The following is a 19650-nucleotide window of genomic DNA, read 5'->3' on the forward strand; positions in this document are numbered from 1 at the left end:
TAACTTAAGCATTGGAGTGACCACACCGGGTGAGCCACCCCAGGTTCTCTGAGCATTCCTTCTTTGTAGTTCGACCGGCCAACTAAGCAACCGACATCCGAGCTGCCCTCCAGCTATGAGCAACCAGATCGTGCACAATCAGACATCTCATTATATAACAAGCCATTACCAGTCCAATTATGAAACCAAAAAGAGATTTCACATCTTCCCACTAACCATCTACTATCAGAAATAGTCACCTCCTTAACTTGTAAATGGGTTCTCTTTTCATCATTGAAAATTTGATTTTACTTCAAATATATGAATCCCTTTCTCCATTGGAAATACATGCAACCAAGAGGAGAGAAGTTTTGATAAGATTGGGACAGGAAAGGTCTTAAGCACCCCTCTCCGAGCTGTAATGGCAACCTAATTTTGAGGTGTGCCTAGGCCTAAACTCAACGAGAACAACCTAAAAAGTTAATAGAATTCAAAACATTGTGCAAATTCGTTCCATACTTCTCATAATCTTAGCTTTGAGGGATATTAGTTATTAAGATTTAGGTACTAGTTTCCATAAATTCCTCACCTCTCTCCCTCTAGAACCAAGGCTAAAAAAAGCTTAAAGTGAAGATTTCAAAATTTTGAAATTCAAATAGACTAGGAATTTCAATGAACAAAAAAATAACACAAACAAAATAGTGTAAATGATATATATATATATATATATATATATATATATATATTAGAACAAAGGTTTAGAGAGTTTAGAAGCTTTACTTCCTAATGTGGCCTTGATTGAACTTAATATAAGTGATTCCAAAGAGAAAATGACATCTTTGATAACTTATAATATGATGGGAACCTTCCAATCAAAATTCTTAACAAGAAGTGAAAGGTGTTTGAGTGGTTTTAATGGGAATCAAAAGTTGGAAATGTTAATTAGATAGAAAAAAAATTGTTAACAAATTCTAGGGGTTTCTTCAAATATTGGGAGAAAAACTACTTGGTTTTCAAATGGAGGGTATCTTATTTGTTTATCAAATGTTCTTGTCCTACTTTAACTCAATTTGGGTCCCTTTTTATAAAGAATGAGGGGAAAATCAAGTTTGAAACTCTGTTTATATGACTAGGGTTTAGGAAACCATTAACATGCACAAAACTTGGAAATCTTAGTCAATAAGAGGTGTAATAGGTCTTAGTTTGGTAAAAGCATGATTTGCCTCAATCTTGGTTCAATTTTGGATGGTTTCATGTACCCTTTGGGATATCTAGGCGTGCTAAACAAAGGTAGTTCAAATTTAGAGCTTCAAATGGCATAAAACATAATTTGACTTGGTCATAATGCCTAGTTTGTCATTTTTAGGCTTTAAGTGGGGTACCTTTGGGATTTTAGGGTTTTAAGTCAATTGGGTGGAATTTAATTGGTCCAAGTGGTTTGAAGTAAGTAAAGGTTTGACATCAACCGTTACCCTCTTGAAGTATCATATTAGAGTAGATGAAATGGAAATTTAATCTAGTGCATAAAAATGAAATCTTTTTAGTTCAAAGGTCAAATGGCGGGGTCAAGTCATGAAATTTAATGTATTGGAAGAGGTCTTCAGAGATTTAGAAGGAAGATTGTTGGTCCTATGTTCAGGACCCTTGGATAGTGGGGATGCATTGACAACAGAGTTGTTAATTGTTGGGTCTGCTCTACGGATTAAAACTTGCTAAGCAATTCAGGCTTTCATAACCTAGAGGTGAAAGGGGACTCAATGGTGATCATTTCATGGACAAGAAGTAGTACTCAATTCCCATGGATCTATAACCACACAATCCAATTAATACAAAGCTTAGCAAGGGGATGAATGTTATTTCTAGATGGGTAAGAAGAATATCAAATAGGATGGTGAATTCATTAACTAAACAAGGGACCTCTAGACAACAATTATTTTGGGAAAAACTCCAAAATTGTCTATTGGTGTATTTCCTCAATTGGAGTTAATAAAATCTTTATTTACTCGTAAAAGAATTGATGTATTGTGATCTTTTGGGTCTTGAAACATGATGGCGAGCTCTAATTGTTCAAATAGGACCTCTCTGATGGGGGATTGGTGGTTGATAAAACTCAATTAATAAGATTTGGTGAAATGAGATCTTGGTTTGGTAGTAGATCAAATGAGGGAATCTTATGAGAAAATTTGGTGGGTAGACACTTTTAGGTGTCTAGAATTTGATAGAGGAAATGGATCTATGATTGAAGATGTAGAAAATCAAGTTTGAAACTCTGTTTATATGGCTAGGGTTTAGGAAACCATTAACATGCACAAGACTTGGAATTCTTTAGTCAATAAGAGGTGTAATAGGTCTTAGTTTGGTAAAAGCATGATTTGCCTCAATCGTGGTTCAATTTTGGATGGTTTCATGCACCCTTTGGGATATCTAGGCGTGCTAGACAAAGCTAGTTCAAATTTAGAGCTTCAAATGGCATAAAACATAATTTGACTTGGTCATAATGCCTAGTTTCATGCACCCTTTGGGGTACCTTTGGGATTTTAGGGTTTTAAGTCAATTGGGTGGAATTTAATTGGTCCAAGTGATTTGAAGTAAAGGTTTGACATCAACCCTTAACCCTCTTGAAGTATCATATTAGAGTAGATGAAATAGAAATTTAATCTAGTGCATAAAAATGAAATCTTTTTAATTCAAAGGTCAAATGGCGGGGTCAAGTCATGGAATTTAATGTATTGGAAGAGGTCTTCAGAGATTTAGAAGGAAGATTGTTGGTCCTATATTCAGGAACCTTGGATAGTGGAGATGCATTGACAGCAGAGTTGTTAATTGTTAGGTCTACTCTATGGATTAAAACTTGCTAAGCAATTCAGGTTTTCATAACCTAGAGGTGAAAGGGGACTCAATGATGATCATTTCATGGACAAGAAGTAGTACTCAATTCCCATGGATCTATAACCACACAATCCAATTAATACAAAGCTTAGCAAGGGAGACGAATGTTATTTCTAGCTAGGTAAGAAGAATATCAAATAGGATGGTGAATTCATTAACTAAACAAGGGACCTCTAGACAACAATTATTTTGGGAAAAACTCCAAAGTTGTCTATTGGTGTAATTCCTCGATTGGAGTTAATAAAATCTTTATTTACTCGTAAAAAGAATTGATGTATTATGATCTTTTGGGTCTTGAAACATGATGGCGAGGTCTAATTGTTCAAATAGGACCTCTCTGATGGGGGATTGGTGGTTGATAAAACTCAATTAATAAGATTTGGTGAGATGGGATCATGGTTTGGTAGTAGATCAAATGAGGGAATCTTATAAGAAAATTTGGTGGGTAGACACTTTTAGGTGTCTAGAATTTGATAGAGGAAATGGATCTATGATTGAAGATGTGAAAAATCAAGTTTGAAACTCTGTTTATATGGCTAGGGATTAAGAAACCATTAACATGCACAAGACTTGGAATTCTTTAGTCAATAAGAGGTGTAATAGGTCTTAGTTTGGTAAAAGCATGATTTGCCTCAATCTTGGTTCAATTTTGGATGGTTTCATGCACCCTTTGGGATATCTAGGCGTGCTAGACAAAGCTAGTTTAAATTTAGAGCTTCAAATGGCATAAAACATAATTTGACTTGGTCATAATGCCTAGTTTCATGCACCCTTTGGGATACCTTTGGGATTTTAGGGTTTTAAGTCAATTGGGTGAAACTTAATTGGTCCAAGTGATTTGAAGTAAGTAAAGGTTTGATATCAACCCTTAACCCTCTTGAAGTATCATATTAGAGTAGATGAAATGGAAATTTAATCTAGTGCATAAAAATGAAATCTTTTAGTTCAAATGTCAAATGGCAGGCTTAAGTCATGGAATTTAATGTATTGGAAGAGGTCTTCAGAGATTTAGAAGGAAGATTGTTGGCCCTATATTCAAGAACCCTGGATAGTGGAGATGCATTGACAGCAGAGTTGTTAATTGTTGGATCTATTCTACGGATCAAAACTTGCTAAGCAATTCAAGTTTTCATAACCTAGTTTGTTTTAGAAGGAAATGAAGGAATTTATTGTTGACTTTATTGCCAATTGTTTTAAGGGTTTTAAACTCAACGAGAGGGCATTGATATATTTTTTATTGCAAAGTCAATGATTCTGATACAATTTAATCAAAAGTATTGGATTGGAACCTTTGATGATCAGATGGTTAAATGAAAGAATTTTGAGTCGAATTTTGATGTGAGGAAGGTGTTAAATCTTGTGAGAGGTATAAATTCGGTAGAAGATTAATCGGTCTTGATTATTTTGTTTTTATTCATCTAGGGTTATTGGAATGGAACCTTGGTAGTTTCTATGGTTAATTGTTGGAATTTTGAGAATAGGTTTGGTGAATAATTATATATAGTTTATCATTTCTATGCTTAATTTAATTTCAGTTAGGTTAATGTTTAAGATTGCGTCAATTGGAATCATTGGAGAGGAATCGAGATTAACAAATCTTAGGTGGATTAATTTAAATAAAACTAGCTTAGGAGGGCTTCTATTGACCAAAAAGTTGATTTCTTAGCTAAATTAAATCATACTTGAATTTTTCACCGAACATATCTTTTAAGCTTTATTTGTGGGTCCAACCTTTCCAAGCCAAATGAGAACTTAAGGGCTGGTGGCATTTAGCTCCCCTAATTTTGTTTTGTGACAAAGACCCCCTAGAACTCCAAACTACCAAGTTCAGTTATCATAACTAGTTGACTTCTTAAGGGAAGTTCTACTTGGGTTGCTTTAGTAATCTGCTCCTTAGATTTTGGGAGTCGACTCGTTAGGTTATCAAACTTGATATTTTGAATTTTTCACTTCTTCACTTGAGTTAAGCTCTGAAAAAAACCTAAGGCCCTTTCTAAGTTAACCATTGGTCTCTAAGGTTGTGTAATAATCAAGGTAGGTCTGAGATAAGCCCTTAGTGGAGCTTGCGGCTAATTACATCAGGTCTTACAGAAATAAAGTACATTTGAAGGCTCTTAACTTGATTTCTTCCTTTCCTTCATGAAAGGATTCTTTCGTTCATTTTTAGTCTACACGCTTGTCTTTCAAATATATTGATGTTTTTAAAGAGTTTGTTATCATCAAAAGGCATAAGGCCAATAAAACTAAGAAGTTCATCTTGAAAATACTTTGAAAATGATTTGTTATTGTTAACCCGTAAGATCTTGAATGTGCAATTGAGTAATTTTACTTTCACCACTAACCAAGTTTACAGATGTCTCTCTTAGAAAATAAAGCTGACGGCTAAGTATTATTGTCCTCTAAGTATAGTATGGTTACTTACAATTAACCCCATATCTTTATCATATAAAGTCAATACTTTCCTTGGTTTTAGTGAAGGTCATAAAAATTATATTTGATTATATAATAAGTATATATTTACCCTTTACTTGCTCACATGCATAACACATGCCCATACACTAATTATATGTAATATATTTTTAATATGTTTTATTAGTAAATATATAATTCTGATCATTCTACTAGTTTAATATATCAATGAAAAAGGATAGTCTAATCTTATGTGAGCCCAATCAACATCTAATGTATATAGATTCAATTTGTATTTATGGCACCCAACATCTAGTCGAGGAAAAAAGGGGTCAAGGGATCAAGGTGGAAGTTATTCTAGCATTGAGGCAGAATTGAATCCCGCAACCCACACTTTGGGGGAAAAAGGAGTGAGAAGTTATTAATGGTGCATGACATTAAATACCAAAATAAAAATAAAAAATAAAAAACCAGTTGGATAAATTTTTTATCCACCTGATAGAAGGGTTTTAGACTATCAATTTGGTATGTAGCTAAATATTCTCAGATATCTTGAATTACAATAGAATCCAATAGAGCTGCAAATGAGCACATGTATTCTGGTCAATTTACCAATTGGCTGACTTACCCCCACTAAATACGACTTAACATCTGTGCCCTATAAGGACAGTATCCCACATTATATCCCCGCCATGTATTGAGAACATCTCCCAATGTTAGTACTAAAAATGATAATAATATTCTCAATACAAGGCGGGAATGTGCTGCAGGACGTTGTGGGGCGTAGCTCTTAGTATATACGGAGGTTTCATAATTTCTCGTAATAAGGCCATGCTTGGCTCACAAAAATTCCAAGTTGCATTATACTTTTTTATTTTAATGAAAAATCTTCTTTTCTTTTGTTTTTTTTTTTTTTAATCAGATAACGTGCATTGGTGGTGATAGGACCCGCCGTTATCGATTCCCACCGGTTGTTGTTTATTTTATTTTCCAACGTGACCAACAAAAAGAAAAGAAAAACAAGAAACTTCAAATGTAGGGATTTTTGGACCGTATGATACCTTTTGAGTACTTTGGCCCATTAAAAGCCCACCTAATGGCACTGAGTTTGGTTGTACAAGATCCACTTGTAAATTGCTTCTCGTTCCTTGTAAACCGTATACAACTTGTAGTTTGCTTATAAACAGTTACATTGTCAGTTGTTGTCGTTATAACTGACATTATCTTCGGTGTTTCGTTGCATAGACGGATGTTGCAGTTTGGCTCGGTGTTGGTGGAATCGAGGATACTACCACACTCGAGAACCGAGTGGCCACGAGGAAAAGCTGCAAATATGTACATTTCGTGTAGAGGCCAATTGTGAACTCGGAACAATCGAGTCCCTTCTGATTCGATGACTCCGTCGATATATGTTCGAGTTCACAATTAGACCAGTTCATGAGCCAGGTCGGGCCGGGTTCGAATGGGGCTTTTGCTCTTTATTAATAGGATTTTTTTAGGTCCAAATCCTAGCCCGGCCTGATCAATGGGCTTACAATTTGGGCTCGAGTTCGACCTTCATAAAAAGTTCAAAGCCTAACAAGGTTTGTACAAAATTGAGAAATGCATGATTTGTACAAACTACAAACTACAGAGTAATAGAAGTTGAAATGTATGATTTGTACAAAGTTGATAAATGCAGGACTTACCGTTGAAGAGAGGGGCGACTGTTCACTGGTGGTGCGGCTAGCACCGGTGCTTGAGTTTGCCGGTGCTTGATTTCATTGGTTCCTAAGAATATGCAATAGTAAGTGAGAATGAGAACTGCGAGAGAGATAAGAGAGAGAGGACTGGTGGGGGGAGAGAGAGAGAGAGATGATCGGTGCCAGAGCTCACCTGTCGCCTCTGGGATTGAGAATGGTGGCTGTGCCGGTTCTTGAGAATGAGAGTGAGGAGAGAAGATATAAGATGGAAAGAGGGAATAGGAAAGGGTTATCTAGCTAGGGTTTAGAAGAAGCTACAAATGTTGGGCCGGGCCGGGATTTTGTGACAAATCTCGAGCCCAACCCGTAAAATAGTTGGGCTTGGGCTTTTGGGCCCGAGGTCAAGTCCACGGACTAAAATCCATGCGCAAGCCCATCTGGGGGTCGAGTTGGGCTAGGCCGGCCCATCGAGCTACCCAGCCCATGAATAGGTCTATTCACAATTGATGACCTTACCGCTAAAGCTTCTTTTATACCAAAGGTAACTACGTATCATGGTTCTTCAGAGTATAGAGGGATTTCTATTATTTCCTCTCTCGTTTACTTCTTTATGTTCGACACTTTTTACTACACTTCCATTCCATTCATTTTGATATACAAATATGTAAAGTGTAAAATCTTGTATTTAGTATTATTTTGTATGCATTTGTATTGTATATATTTATATTTGTACTCCTTTCAAACTAAATCTTAGGCCTCATTTGATTTTTGGTAAGTTACTTACCCAAGTAAGTGTTTTCTAAGAAAGACTTACCCGAATAAGTGCATTTACCCATGTTCTTTTATTTCTCATGTAAATAATATAATGACCATTTTAGCCATAAAATCCATTACTAAAAGGGGCATTTTTATTTCATTCAAGTATTGGCAACTTTCTCCCTTAGTGAAAGTTATCTACCCACCTAGGAGAGGTATCACTTACCGGATTAAGTGATACTCGGGAAAATAAACTTTCCCTGATCCCCATATAAATTTAAAAAAAGAATATGGGTTTCATGGTTAATGGGAATCAAAATCCCATTGACCAACTTTCCCCCTTCTTAAAATCTAAAAAAAAACGCCCCCTTAGAAAAAACTTTCAGGAAAATAAAAAATGTAAGTGATCCAATTTGTCTGTTAGGCTCCATTTAATTTGTGGGATGGGGATGAGAAAAAGGGAATGTTACAAAAATATTCCCATTTCTCTTATTTGGTTTGAGGGAAACAGAAGGATGGGATGAGAAAAATGTGAAATAATGAGATTTCAAAATCATGGATGGTGGAAAATTTTGAGAAAGAGGAGGGAGTGAGGAAAGACTTGAGCTGGTTCGATGACAATGACGTTAGAACCCAGAAGCAGGAGCTAGAGGGGTTGCACTCCCCTTCCCCGTTCGAACCCAGAAGCAGGAGGAGGTTCAAGTGATGTTCTCTACCACGCCCCTGGTGGTGCTTCAATTCCCCTTCCCCGTTCGTCGTTCGTCGTTCACCACAGCAGGAGCTGGAAGGGTCACACTCCCCTTCCCCATTCGTCGTCGACAGGTGGTGCTTCAATTCCCTAATTATGGTTCCCAGGTGATGTTCTTTGCCGATGCCCCTCTAAGTTTGAGGATCTTTCATTTCAACAGAGAAGTGATACTGAAATCCAGAGCTAACAAATGGGTCGACAACAGATTAACAGTCGAGGCTGAGATTTTGGGGAAACAAAGTAATGATGGCTAGAAACCCCAAAGTGATAATAACTAGAACCCCAATAGGAAGAAAGCTCCCTCTACGCCCAGTTATGGCGTTCTCTACCATTTCGAACTCCCACGTTATAGAAACCGTCGATCAGATGGTCGAGATTTCATTCTTCCAGTCTCTCTACGCCTAGCTATGGCATTCGGTCACACGAGCAAGAAATCTCTCTCCTTCCAATGTCGATCCGTACTACTTCGGAAATGCGATTCAGAGCATTCCAACGACCACTTCTACTAGGGAGATACTTTCAGGGGATCTGCAGGCGTGCGTGCTTCTGCTAAATGGAAATGTAAGCGTGCACTGTTTGAAGGTAAGAGATTATGAATTGTGCTTTCTCATTATTTTTCCATATATAAAACCAAACAATAAAAGTGTAAAAACACTTTTCCATCCTATCCCATCTTTTCCCATTTCTCCCAAATCTTCCTTCAAACCAAACGAAACCTTAAAGTATGCACTTAGACCTGTTTGGGAAGGTTAAATTGAACTCCAGCTAAGCCGGTTCAGCATGTTAAAGTGTTAACGGACAACAATACAAATGACTGAGTGACAAATTGACAAATTGACAGTATAACAGTATACTTGACTTTGAGTTCGGCTTCATTCCAGGCCGGAGGGCACCGTTCGCGCAATTGAAGGACGTGCCACGCATCCTCTAATTCGTGTAAACGGTTGAAGCATGCTTCACGCAGTTAGTCAAGCAAAACTCATTCTCTCCTCTCCTCTCCCTTGACAGCGGCGGTGAACCAGCAGTGGATTCTCTCCTATCTCAGACCTCCACCTCTAGCCTCTCATCCTCTCTTTCTTTCTCTCTCTTTTGTCTTCCCCTCCCTTTTCCTCTTCTTCCATTATCTGTTTCGTCACTGTCGAGATCTGGAACACTCCCCTGTTTCAAGAGGAATCACAGCGGCGGCAGACCCACAACAACACATCGATTGGCTTTTATCCCTCCATCAGGAGGCGGCGGCGGCAAGCAGTAAGCCCAGGCAAGCACTGAGGGTGCCTGGACTAAAGCCGAACTCATCAGGTATATCCAATGGCCGAATAGGAGTAGGAAAGTCTTGATAATCCGGTGGCAAGGCAAAGTAAGACCGAACGCTCCCATCAGCCAAGACTATTGTTCGCCTCTCGAGCATGTGAGAACCATAAGCTGGCGGCGGAGGACCGATGGTATCGGGGTCCGAAAACGATAATGGAGCTCCAGTGGAAGGCCCCGCCGACGGAAAGCGACCCAGTCCGGACAGATGGATAGGATCGAGAGGGGACTTAGACGAGACTGGTATGGCGTCCTCCTTAGTAACTGATGAGGGTTTTGCTGATTTGGTATTGTCGGCGGCACCAGGATTGCGATCAGAGTTAGTAGTATTGCCAGATTCCCACCTGGATTTCCGGTTAGAAGAGGATGAAGATGACTTGTGGGAGGAACCATTGGGGTTTTTTCCCGTCATCTTCTGGTTGTCTTTCATGCCGTGAGAACTATGGCACAGCACGCTATATACACGCACCGTTCGGCTTCAAGACAAAGCACAGCGGCTGAGGTTGAGGCTGAGGAGGAGGAGAGACGAAGCACAGCGGCTTCAAGATGAATCTTCGCATTCTCTAATTAGGAAACCGCGTTGTCGAGAGAAGACAGGGAAAGAAACGCCGTTCCCTTATGGATGGCACGCTTCAGTCAAGTCACACGAAGCTAAAGACGCCGCTTTTGCCTTTTGCACGAACGGTGCGCGTATAAAGCGTGCCGGGACTGAAGATTTTTCACCAATGGCTTAGTTTATAGGCTTGCCATATGGAGTCACCTCGAAAAATCAAAAGCTCATGTACTTCAACCCTACCAAATAAGCACTAAATGACAGTTGATTTGGGCTCTCTGCATTTTTTCACTCAACATTGCTTATAGGTTGCAAGCATGGAATTCGGATTAATTGAACAGCTGTTCAACCAATGATGAAAAGCCACTTTGACCCTCCCAAACAAGCATTTAGGCTTTCATACGATGACTTCTGACATTACATGAGTGAAAAACTGAAAAGCCATTAGAGATGTTTTGTTAAAACTACTAGGAAACAGAAAATAGGCTTTCATCAGCTAAAAAATCGACTTTCCTATAAAATCACGTTAGGTTATGTAGTTCAATCAAAGGAGACTTAGTTGCGCGGTCTCTCTCTCCAACTCCAGTCAGAAAGAACTTAAAAAGAAAAATTTTAGGACTACACGTGATATGAAGCCCATAAGACTATATTTGGTTTGAAGAAAAAGATAGGAAAAAAAAAATTAAAGTTTGGAAAATCTCCACAAACTATGTATGCTTTTCTACATTTCTCACACAGAGCATCACACACGGCTTACAGGCACATCCTACTGAGACCACATCTCAGCCCCACAACACATTTTCGCCCTGTATTTGAAACATCTCCCTATGATGATATGAAAACTGATGATGTCATCGGGAGATGCTCTCAATACACTGGGGGAATGTACTGTGTGAGGCTTTATGGGGGCGGAGATGTGAACTCCACCCTACTATATATTGGAAACATCTCTTATGTATTATTATTATTTATGGAGATGTTCTCAGTGCACGGTGGAATTTGCATGTGAAATCGGTGTGAGGTGCGCTCTGTAAAGAGCAGATCCCAATTTGTTGTAACAGTAAGTCCATTAAATCACAATTATTTATTTATTATTTTACATTAAACTACAATTTAAGCTATTTAATGACTTTCCCTGGTTCGACAACTTGTATTAAATGCAGCAGCTGGGGAAACCCACCCACCCCTCCGAAAACACCCCCAAGAAAAAAAAAAAATCCGACTATTCCTTCTCTCCTCTCTCTTCAAACAAAATGAAAACCCCCACTTCCCTTCTCTCAAAATGTCTGCCAACACTTCTACCACTGTTTCCACCACCACCGGTGCCGGTACCCGTGGTGGTGGTGGTGGTGGTGGTGGTGGAAGTCCCGGGTACTTCCTTCAGAACCTAAGTAACATTGGTCTTGGTTATGCTATCGCTATTGCTTTAGGGTTTCTTGTCCTCCTATCCACCGTCCTCCTCGCCTCCTACGTTTGCTGCCGATCCTCTCGCAATCGCTCCCGCTCTTCACACCCGGAAAACCCCGGCTCTAACCCTGACTCTTCACACTCTAATGGCATCATCCTTCCCCGCATAATCTTTGTTGCAGAAGACGACGACGACGACAGCAGAGATGACGACAGCCTCGTCGTGGGGCTGAACCAGGCCGTTATCAATTCGTACCCTAAGTTCCCATTTTGCAAGTCAAAGGATCGAGGTGACTCCGTTTGTTCGATTTGCCTCTGTGATTACAAGGATGGCGAGATGCTGAGGATGATGCCAGACTGTCACCATTTCTTCCATCTTTGTTGCATTGATGCTTGGTTGAGGCTCAATGCTTCCTGCCCTGTCTGTCGCAATTCGCCGTTTCCGACCCCGCTGTCGACGCCGCTGTCGGAGCTTGTGCCGCTATCGCAATATCCGGGGAACCGGAGGAGGTGAACCTTTTTGTGCCGTGGGATGTATTGTTGTTCATCATGTCTTCGAATGTCTGTTCATTGCATGTAAATTTTTTAGCAGTAGGTGTTTAAAGATTAAAAAGCTTCAATTTTCCTCCTTTCTAGTTTTTTTCTTTTTTTTCTGGGGATTATGAATATGTTCTTGTTGCTGATTTATGAAGATGCAGAGATGATGTTTTTGTTTTTCTTTTCTTGGGATTTGATTTTACTTCACTACAGATTGACTGAATTTCATGTTCTAATACCTACTTGAATGATCAGAAAGAAAAACTTCCAATACCTACTTGATGTCTTCCCTGCAACCTCTTTGCCATTAACATACACAGAATGGTAGTTACTCGCAGTTTGATGGGTCCAGCCTAAGAAATCTGAAGCCATCCGGGATCAGCACAATCGACTGATAACAACTATCAATACAGTGTTTCTCTTTCAGCTGGGCTTGTAAAGCATCTTAGAGAGGCTACAACAACGGTGCATTGTGATGGGATTGAGTTACTTGGTTGATTGGCTTTAGATTATGAACTCTGGAGTCAAGGAGTGGTTTTGCTACAGACACCCAATTATTTCTAACACTAGCAGAGCTGTGGTATGCTTTGAAGGTTGTATACTCAATAGGCAGATTTCTCAGTGGCTCTTCAGTGTTGATTGCCAAAGAAACTAACGCCAAATATTAGAATTTTTTTCTTATTGATACCCAGGAATGATATCTTGCTCAAGCAAAAAGCTTAATCATTTTTTCTGACAGAGTAAGAACCATTTTAACCTTCAACAAAAAAAAAAAAGAGTAAGGATCATGTTAAAGGTCTCAAACCTGGGAGAAAGTTGGTGTAATACATTGCCAAGCTTGGGAAACATGGTTCTCAATGATGAATTTGCTGATTCCCTTGACTATGATATCTCGTTTAGCTCAACAAGATTACGTTATGCCAGCAAGAATGAGTTAATGATTTGAAAATCTAGGCCTGTTTAAGTTCAACTGCTGCTTTTTGCCTGAAAATTCATAAGCTAGATCATAGTGGTAAGGCGCTAAAGTGAGGCTAGGAGATAGGGAACTGCTTTGTTGCACTTAGGTGTTGACTAGGTGATTTTTTTAAATAAATAAAAAATCTGAATCTACCCTAATTCTTTAGGGCCAGTTTGGTTTGTGTGTATAGGGGCTGAAATTGGAATCGAAACGAGTCATTCTGATTCCAACTGTTTGGTTGGATAGAATCGGAATTTCATTCCTGTTCCCTATCCCCCATTTCTCTCCCCTTCCCTTGGGAATGAAATCCCATCCCAGCTGATTCCAGTTTCATTGGGATTCTTGAGTCTTCCAATTCTGATTTGGATGGATTTTGATTCTGATTCCAATTTCCAAATGGACTCTTAATTTTCATAGCAATTGGCATTCATCTTTCATTAATTATTCACAATGATCCGGAATTCTGGATGAAGTAATGAAATATAGAACTTCTGCTCAGTGTGAGAAGAGTGCAAATGCAAATGGTTTGTCACAAATATTTGCGTATGCACACTTCCCAAAGGGAGGCTTCATATCAAAACATACAAAATCAACATTAATACCCACAGGAGAAGGGGTGGAAGAAGGAAGAAGGACATTTTATACAAAAACCATTGGGCCCTTGGGAGAGATCAGAGATGAGCCATCATCGGTGCCTTGTCACCTGGTTGTTGCCTTGCAATGAATCAAAATTGAGTGGTCGATGGACTACACCGTAGCGACTTGTTTCAGTTGATAGCACGCGCATAATCACCTGCTTGAATGATCCCCTGGCTTTCCGCTATTCTGATCATCTTCCACCATTCCCTGCCCCCTCGTCAACCTCCCATCCAGTCAAATGGATGGTCTGATATGTTGAACTCTTGGGTTTGAACGGCAATAATATGTTGACCGGAGGCAAACAAATTCAATGTTTAGAAACAAGGGAACAGAGATTAGTTTTTTGCAGCATTAAAAAGCTTTCTATAATCGATAGACAACGAGACGAGAGGTCTCTGCTGGTAACGTAATGTTACTTCATATTGTTTCCATGGATGATGAAATGGGCCCCAAGTGTTTGCTGGTTTGCCAATGAGACTATATTCCATGAATCGAATAGACCTAACCCTAATAAATAAAACCCTATAGACCTCCATCAAACAGTCATTGGATGCTTGTACTGTTTGCTCGCATGCCGTCTGTTGGACAAAAAAAAATCATTAATGTATTAAAATAACTGAATTAAATAGAACGAAGTCAATGCATTGGAGGATGACCCCAGCTACTTGGTTGTAGCCTTGGTGAGCGGTTTTGGGCACAAAGAGGGTTTTCCATTGGAGAGGTAGATGTCGATTTATGTGTGGCTCAGGCTTACTGTTTCTACTTTCTCCTGTACCGGAGGAGAAGAAGCAAAATAAAAGATTGAGGCCTGGTTTTGTGCTGGGTCATGAAGGGCTGATGGCGTGGGCTGACCATTCTTGAATAACTAAAATTAATTAATTTATCCAATGCATGTCCATCGATGATATCTTTCTCCTTATTCAAGGAGTAAGGAGAGGGTCATCAGACTGAGCAGTAGAGCACTACCACCTATTAGTCTATTACATTCACACCCTTTATTATTTGTGCATGATTACTTTTTATTTTATAGTGTGAAAGCAAATCATTTGGATTACCAAAAATTAAAAAAAAAAAAAGAAAGCATATCATTTGGTAAATATTAAAATTTGAGAAATTCTTGGGACAATTCATTAATTTCGGAAAATTAGGCATCATTTTTAGACTCCGGATCTTCTCTCCACAATAACTCTATTCACGCCTACCCACAATACACTATCCCCATGAATTGAGAATATCTCCCCCAGCATAATGTTATCTAGAAGATGAGATGTTCTTCATGTATGGCTGCGATATACATGGACAGGAGATCTGAACTCTCTTTTTTAGTTTTTTTTCTTTTTGACACCAGGCATCACCTTTTTTAGTTAGAGTTTGCTCAAAATACATCAACTCATGAAAAAACACTAAGAAAGTTAATGGGTATTGATGTAACCGTTTCTGGTCACGTACCAATGTTTTGTGATATAAATTTTTTTTGGCTAATTACCTCGTTATTTGACCTGCTCCCAAGAGAGGATGGTGGAGCTCCCTGGTGTAGCGCAACCCGACACCCTCTGCATGAGGTGATCTCCTCTCCTTTGTAGGTGGCGGGAGCTGAGGGACCTACGAGAACTCCATCTTTTCCTCATCTTTGTAGGCGGCGAGAGTTGAGGAACCTGCGAGAACTGAATCAGAGGACCCAGGGGTATTTTCCCGACGGGGACTCTCCGATGCCTAAGTTAGCATTCTGATTGTAGGGAGCTTGGAGAGAAATGAGAGAGCTAGAGAGCAGGGGATTAACGCCATTTTTTCACTCTCCCCCCTTGTCTTTGGGGGTCAGAGTCCTTATATAGTGGTGTCATGTCAAATCAGGCATAACAACCTCTGTCAAGTCAAGCGTAACCGCCTCTATCTCTCTACCGTAGCCGTTACTACCAGGGCTGAGGTGGCGGATGCAGGCAGTTGTTGTAGAGTACGGCTCTGCCAGTCAAGGGACAGCTCTCAGGACTGGCAGGCACGGCGCCGCCTAGCGAGATACGTGGGCGTAGGTCTCCGGATCTGTTAGGTATGATTGCCAGGCAGGAGATATTCCTACGATATAATAAGCTGCCCCTAAGTGTCGAGCTACCTATGCCAAGCTACCTGTAAGTGCCGAGCTGCCCCTAAGTGGCGAGCTCTTCATAAGACGCCAAGCTGCCTGCGGAGTGGCGAACTGCATGTGGCGAGTTGCCCATGGCGAGCTGCCTGTGGCGAGCTGCCTATGGCGAGCTGCCTGTGGGGAGCTGCCTGTGGCGAGCTACCTATGGCAAGTTGCTTATGACGAGTTGCCTATGGCGAGCTGCCTAAGGCGACCTGCTTGTGGCGAGCTGCCTATGGCAAGTTGCCTATGGCGAGTTGCCTATGGCGAGCTGCCTATGGTGAGCTGCCCAAGGCGACCTGCCTGTGGCGAGCTACCTATGACGAGCTGCTTATGGCGAGTTGCCTATGGCGAGCTGCCAAGAGGCCACACTTAGTAGGCATGAGGTGCCATGTGTCACAATTCCACTGGAGGGCCAAATTTTCCCTCATCAATTGCCCCCACTCCCGAGCTGAGAGTAACTCAGCAAAGGGAGTAGATTTCTTTTGGCCCGTACGTCAATGAGCTAGTAAGTGTTGATCCAATTCCTAGTGTGGCCCGTAGGCTTTGGGAGTGACTCGTAGTCTACTCTTCGACTTTTGTCCGTGCCGAAGAGGCGACCGGGTAAGTAGTAATGTGGCCCGTAGGCTTTGGGAGTGACTCGTAGTCTACTCTTTTTTTACTTTGCCCGTGCCGGAGAGGCGACTGGGTAAGTAGTAATGTGGCCCGTAGGCTTTGGGAGTGACTCGTAGTCTACTCTTTTTTTACTTTGCCCGTGCTGGAGAGGCGACCAGGTCTTGAGTAGTAATGTGGCCCGTAGGCTTTGCTTGTGAGGTGTCGAACTGACCAGGTGTTGAGATACTTGTGAGGTGTTTGGCTGACCAGGTGCCGAGCTACCTGAGGTGTTTGGCTGACCAGGTGCCGAGCTACCTGTGGTGTAGAATTGACCAGGTGCCAAGCTACCTGTGAGGTGCCGAACTGACCAGGTGCCGAGCTACCTGAGGTGTTTGGCTGACCAGGTGCCGAGCTACCTGTGGTGTAGAATTGACCAGGTGCCGAGCTACCTGTGAGGTGCCGAACTGACCAGGTGCCGAGCTACCTGTGAGGTGTTTGGCTGGCCAGGTGCCGAGCTACCTGAGGTGTTTGGCTGACCAGGTGCCAAGCTACCTGTGAGGTGCCAAACTGACCAGGTGTTGAGCTGCCTGCGAGGTGCCGAGCTACCAGTGAGGTGCCGGACTGACCAGGTGCTGAGCTACCTGTAAGGTGCCGAGCTGACCTGGTGCCGAGCTACCAGTGAGGTGTCGAGCTGACCAAGTGCCAAGCTACCAGTAAGGTGTCGAGCCAATCAGGTCGGTGCCTTAGAGCTATGATTGCGTTGCATCAGCTTTGTAATGCCAGTCACCCACTCCTACAAGAAGCTAGTGGAGCTCGACCTTCGGGAGCAGCACTACTAACTTTAGGTCGCCACCTCACACGGGAGCCTTGGAAGGCTCGACCAATAAGGGCGCCTATGTAGTCTGTTGGCCGCCAACTCCCACGGAAGCCACGAAGAGCTCATCTTTGTAGGGGGGGACCTTGCGAAGAGGACTAATGAGGCTTTAACTGAATTGAAAGTAAACTTTGTCTATTAACTCCCTGCATAGTCTTTGAGTTCATAAAAAATGTAAACTATAAAGCGAGAGCTTCGATTTATAAAAAGTGAAAACTTAGCTTTCTAGGAGAAGAGGACTTAGCTTTTGTAGGATGAGAACTTAGCTTTTTGTAGCGTTTTCCCACAGATGGTACCAATTGATGTAACCATTTCTGGTCACGTACCAATGTTTTGTGATGTAAATTTTTTTGGCTAAGTACCTCGTTATTTGACCTGCTCCCAGGAGAGGATGGTGGAGCTCCCTGGTGTAGCGCAACCCGACACCCTCTGCATGAGGTGATCTCCTCTCCTTTGTAGGCGGCGGGAGCTGAGGGACCTGCGAGAACTCCATCTTTTTCTCATCTTTGTAGGCGATGGGAGATGAGGAACCTGCGAGAACTGAATCAGAGGACCCGGGGGTATTTTCCCAGCGGGGACTCTCCGATGCCTAAGTTAGCATTCTGATTGTAGGGAGCTTGGAGAGAAATGAGAGAGCTAGAGAGCAGGGGATTACCTCCATTTTTTCATTCTCTCCCCCTTGTCTTTGGGGGTCGGAGTCCTTATATAGTGGTGTCCTGTCAAATCAGGCGTAGCAGCCTCTGTTAAGTCAGGTGTAACCGCCTCTGTCTCTCTGCCGTAGTCGTTACTGCCAGGGCTGAGGTGGTGGATGCAGGCGGCTGCTGCAAAGTATGGCTCTGCCAGTCAAGGGACAGCTCTCAGGACTGGCAGGCACTGTGCCGCCTAGTGAGAGACGTGGGCGTAGGTCTCCGGATTTGTTAGGTATAGTTGTCAGGCAGGAGATCTTCCTGCAATACGCTAAGTTGCCCCTAAGTGTCGAGCTACCTATGCCGAGCTGCCCCTAAGTGGCGAGCTCTTCGTAAGATGTCAGGCTGCCTGCGGAGTGGCCAGCTACCTGTGGCGAGCTGCCTGTGGCAAGTTGCTTATGGCAAGTTGCTTATGGCTAGCTGCCTATGGCGAGCTGCATGTGGCGAGCTGCCTGTGGCGTGTTGCCTGTGGCAAGTTGCTTATGGCTAGCTGCCTATGGCGAGCTGCATGTGGCGAGCTGCCTATGGCAAGCTGCCTGTGGCAAGTTGCTTATGGCAAGTTGCTTATGGCGAGCTACCTATGGTGAGCTGCCTATGGTGAGCTGCCTGTAGCGAGCTACCTGTGGCGAGTTGCCTATGGCGAGTTGCCTGTGGCGAGCTGCCTATGGCAAGTGTCTTATGGCGAGTTGCCTATGGAAATCTACCTATGGCAAGCTGCCTATGGCAAGTTGCTTATGGCGAGTTGTCTATGGCGAGCTACCTATGGCGAGCTGCCTAAGGCGAGCTGCCTATGGCAAGTTGCTTATGGCGAATTGCCTATGGCGAGCTGCGAAGAGGCCACACTTAGTAGGCATGAGGTGCCATGTGTCACAATTCCACTGGAGGGCCAAATCTGCCCTCATCAGGTATGAAGGTGATGTACGTATGAAAGAACAAAATGGGATAGACTGTGGCAATAGAAATCTTAGGCAAAGTACTTTCTAAATGATAGTCTCCTTGAAAGTAATTGTTTTTTTTTTTTTTTGGGGGGGGGGGGGGGGTAAAGAATTCTTGAAAGTAAATTTAGGGCATCTTATTGGAGCTGGTGGAATAACTGTGTAAAAATCAAAGTTAACAATGTGAATCTTGTTTTATCATTCCATGCTGTTCAATGCCATATCCATTAACATTAAATTAAGGGTACTTAAATCATTTCTAATTACTCCATCCCATATCTCTTTTGGTAGTCTCAAGCACAAAACTTCAGCTCTTTTAGCTTTTTGTAAAAACTATTTGATGAGGAAGGAACATCTTATGTAGTAATGTATTGGCCATCCACATTTGACAAAAAATGTAGTAATTCGGATTGAAAGAAACGAGTGTAGAGAGTTAAGTTTAAATTACCTCTTGATCATAACTGGTTAATTCTAAATCAACCCTCCACATCGCATCCAAAGCATCTCATTGTGCTATGTGTATGTTGCAAGGTAGCACGTATGCATATTCTCTACTCTATATTTCTACAAAAAAATCTAT

At 41.6% G+C, this 19650-nt stretch overlaps 1 long non-coding RNA gene and 1 pseudogene across 2 annotated transcripts; both read left to right on the plus strand.

Moving 5' to 3' along the window:
• The first annotated feature begins 8297 nt into the window (after positions 1-8297).
• LOC148845761 (uncharacterized) lies at positions 8298-9127 on the plus strand. The gene is made up of 2 exons (XR_016102020.1): positions 8298-8570; positions 8669-9127. It is a non-coding gene; the product is annotated as an uncharacterized LOC148845761 (long non-coding RNA).
• Positions 9128-11245: 2118 nt separating this feature from the next.
• LOC148845762 (RING-H2 finger protein ATL67 pseudogene) lies at positions 11246-12449 on the plus strand (annotated as a pseudogene). Its single transcript, XR_016102018.1, has 2 exons — positions 11246-11384; positions 11488-12449. The product of XR_016102018.1 is annotated as an RING-H2 finger protein ATL67 pseudogene (transcript).
• The last annotated feature ends 7201 nt before the right edge of the window (positions 12450-19650 follow it).

The sequence above is a fragment of the Nelumbo lutea genome, chromosome 7 (genome assembly GCF_056320005.1).
Source record: "Nelumbo lutea isolate HS-2025 chromosome 7, American lotus-T2T, whole genome shotgun sequence".
Taxonomy (NCBI): domain Eukaryota; kingdom Viridiplantae; phylum Streptophyta; class Magnoliopsida; order Proteales; family Nelumbonaceae; genus Nelumbo; species Nelumbo lutea.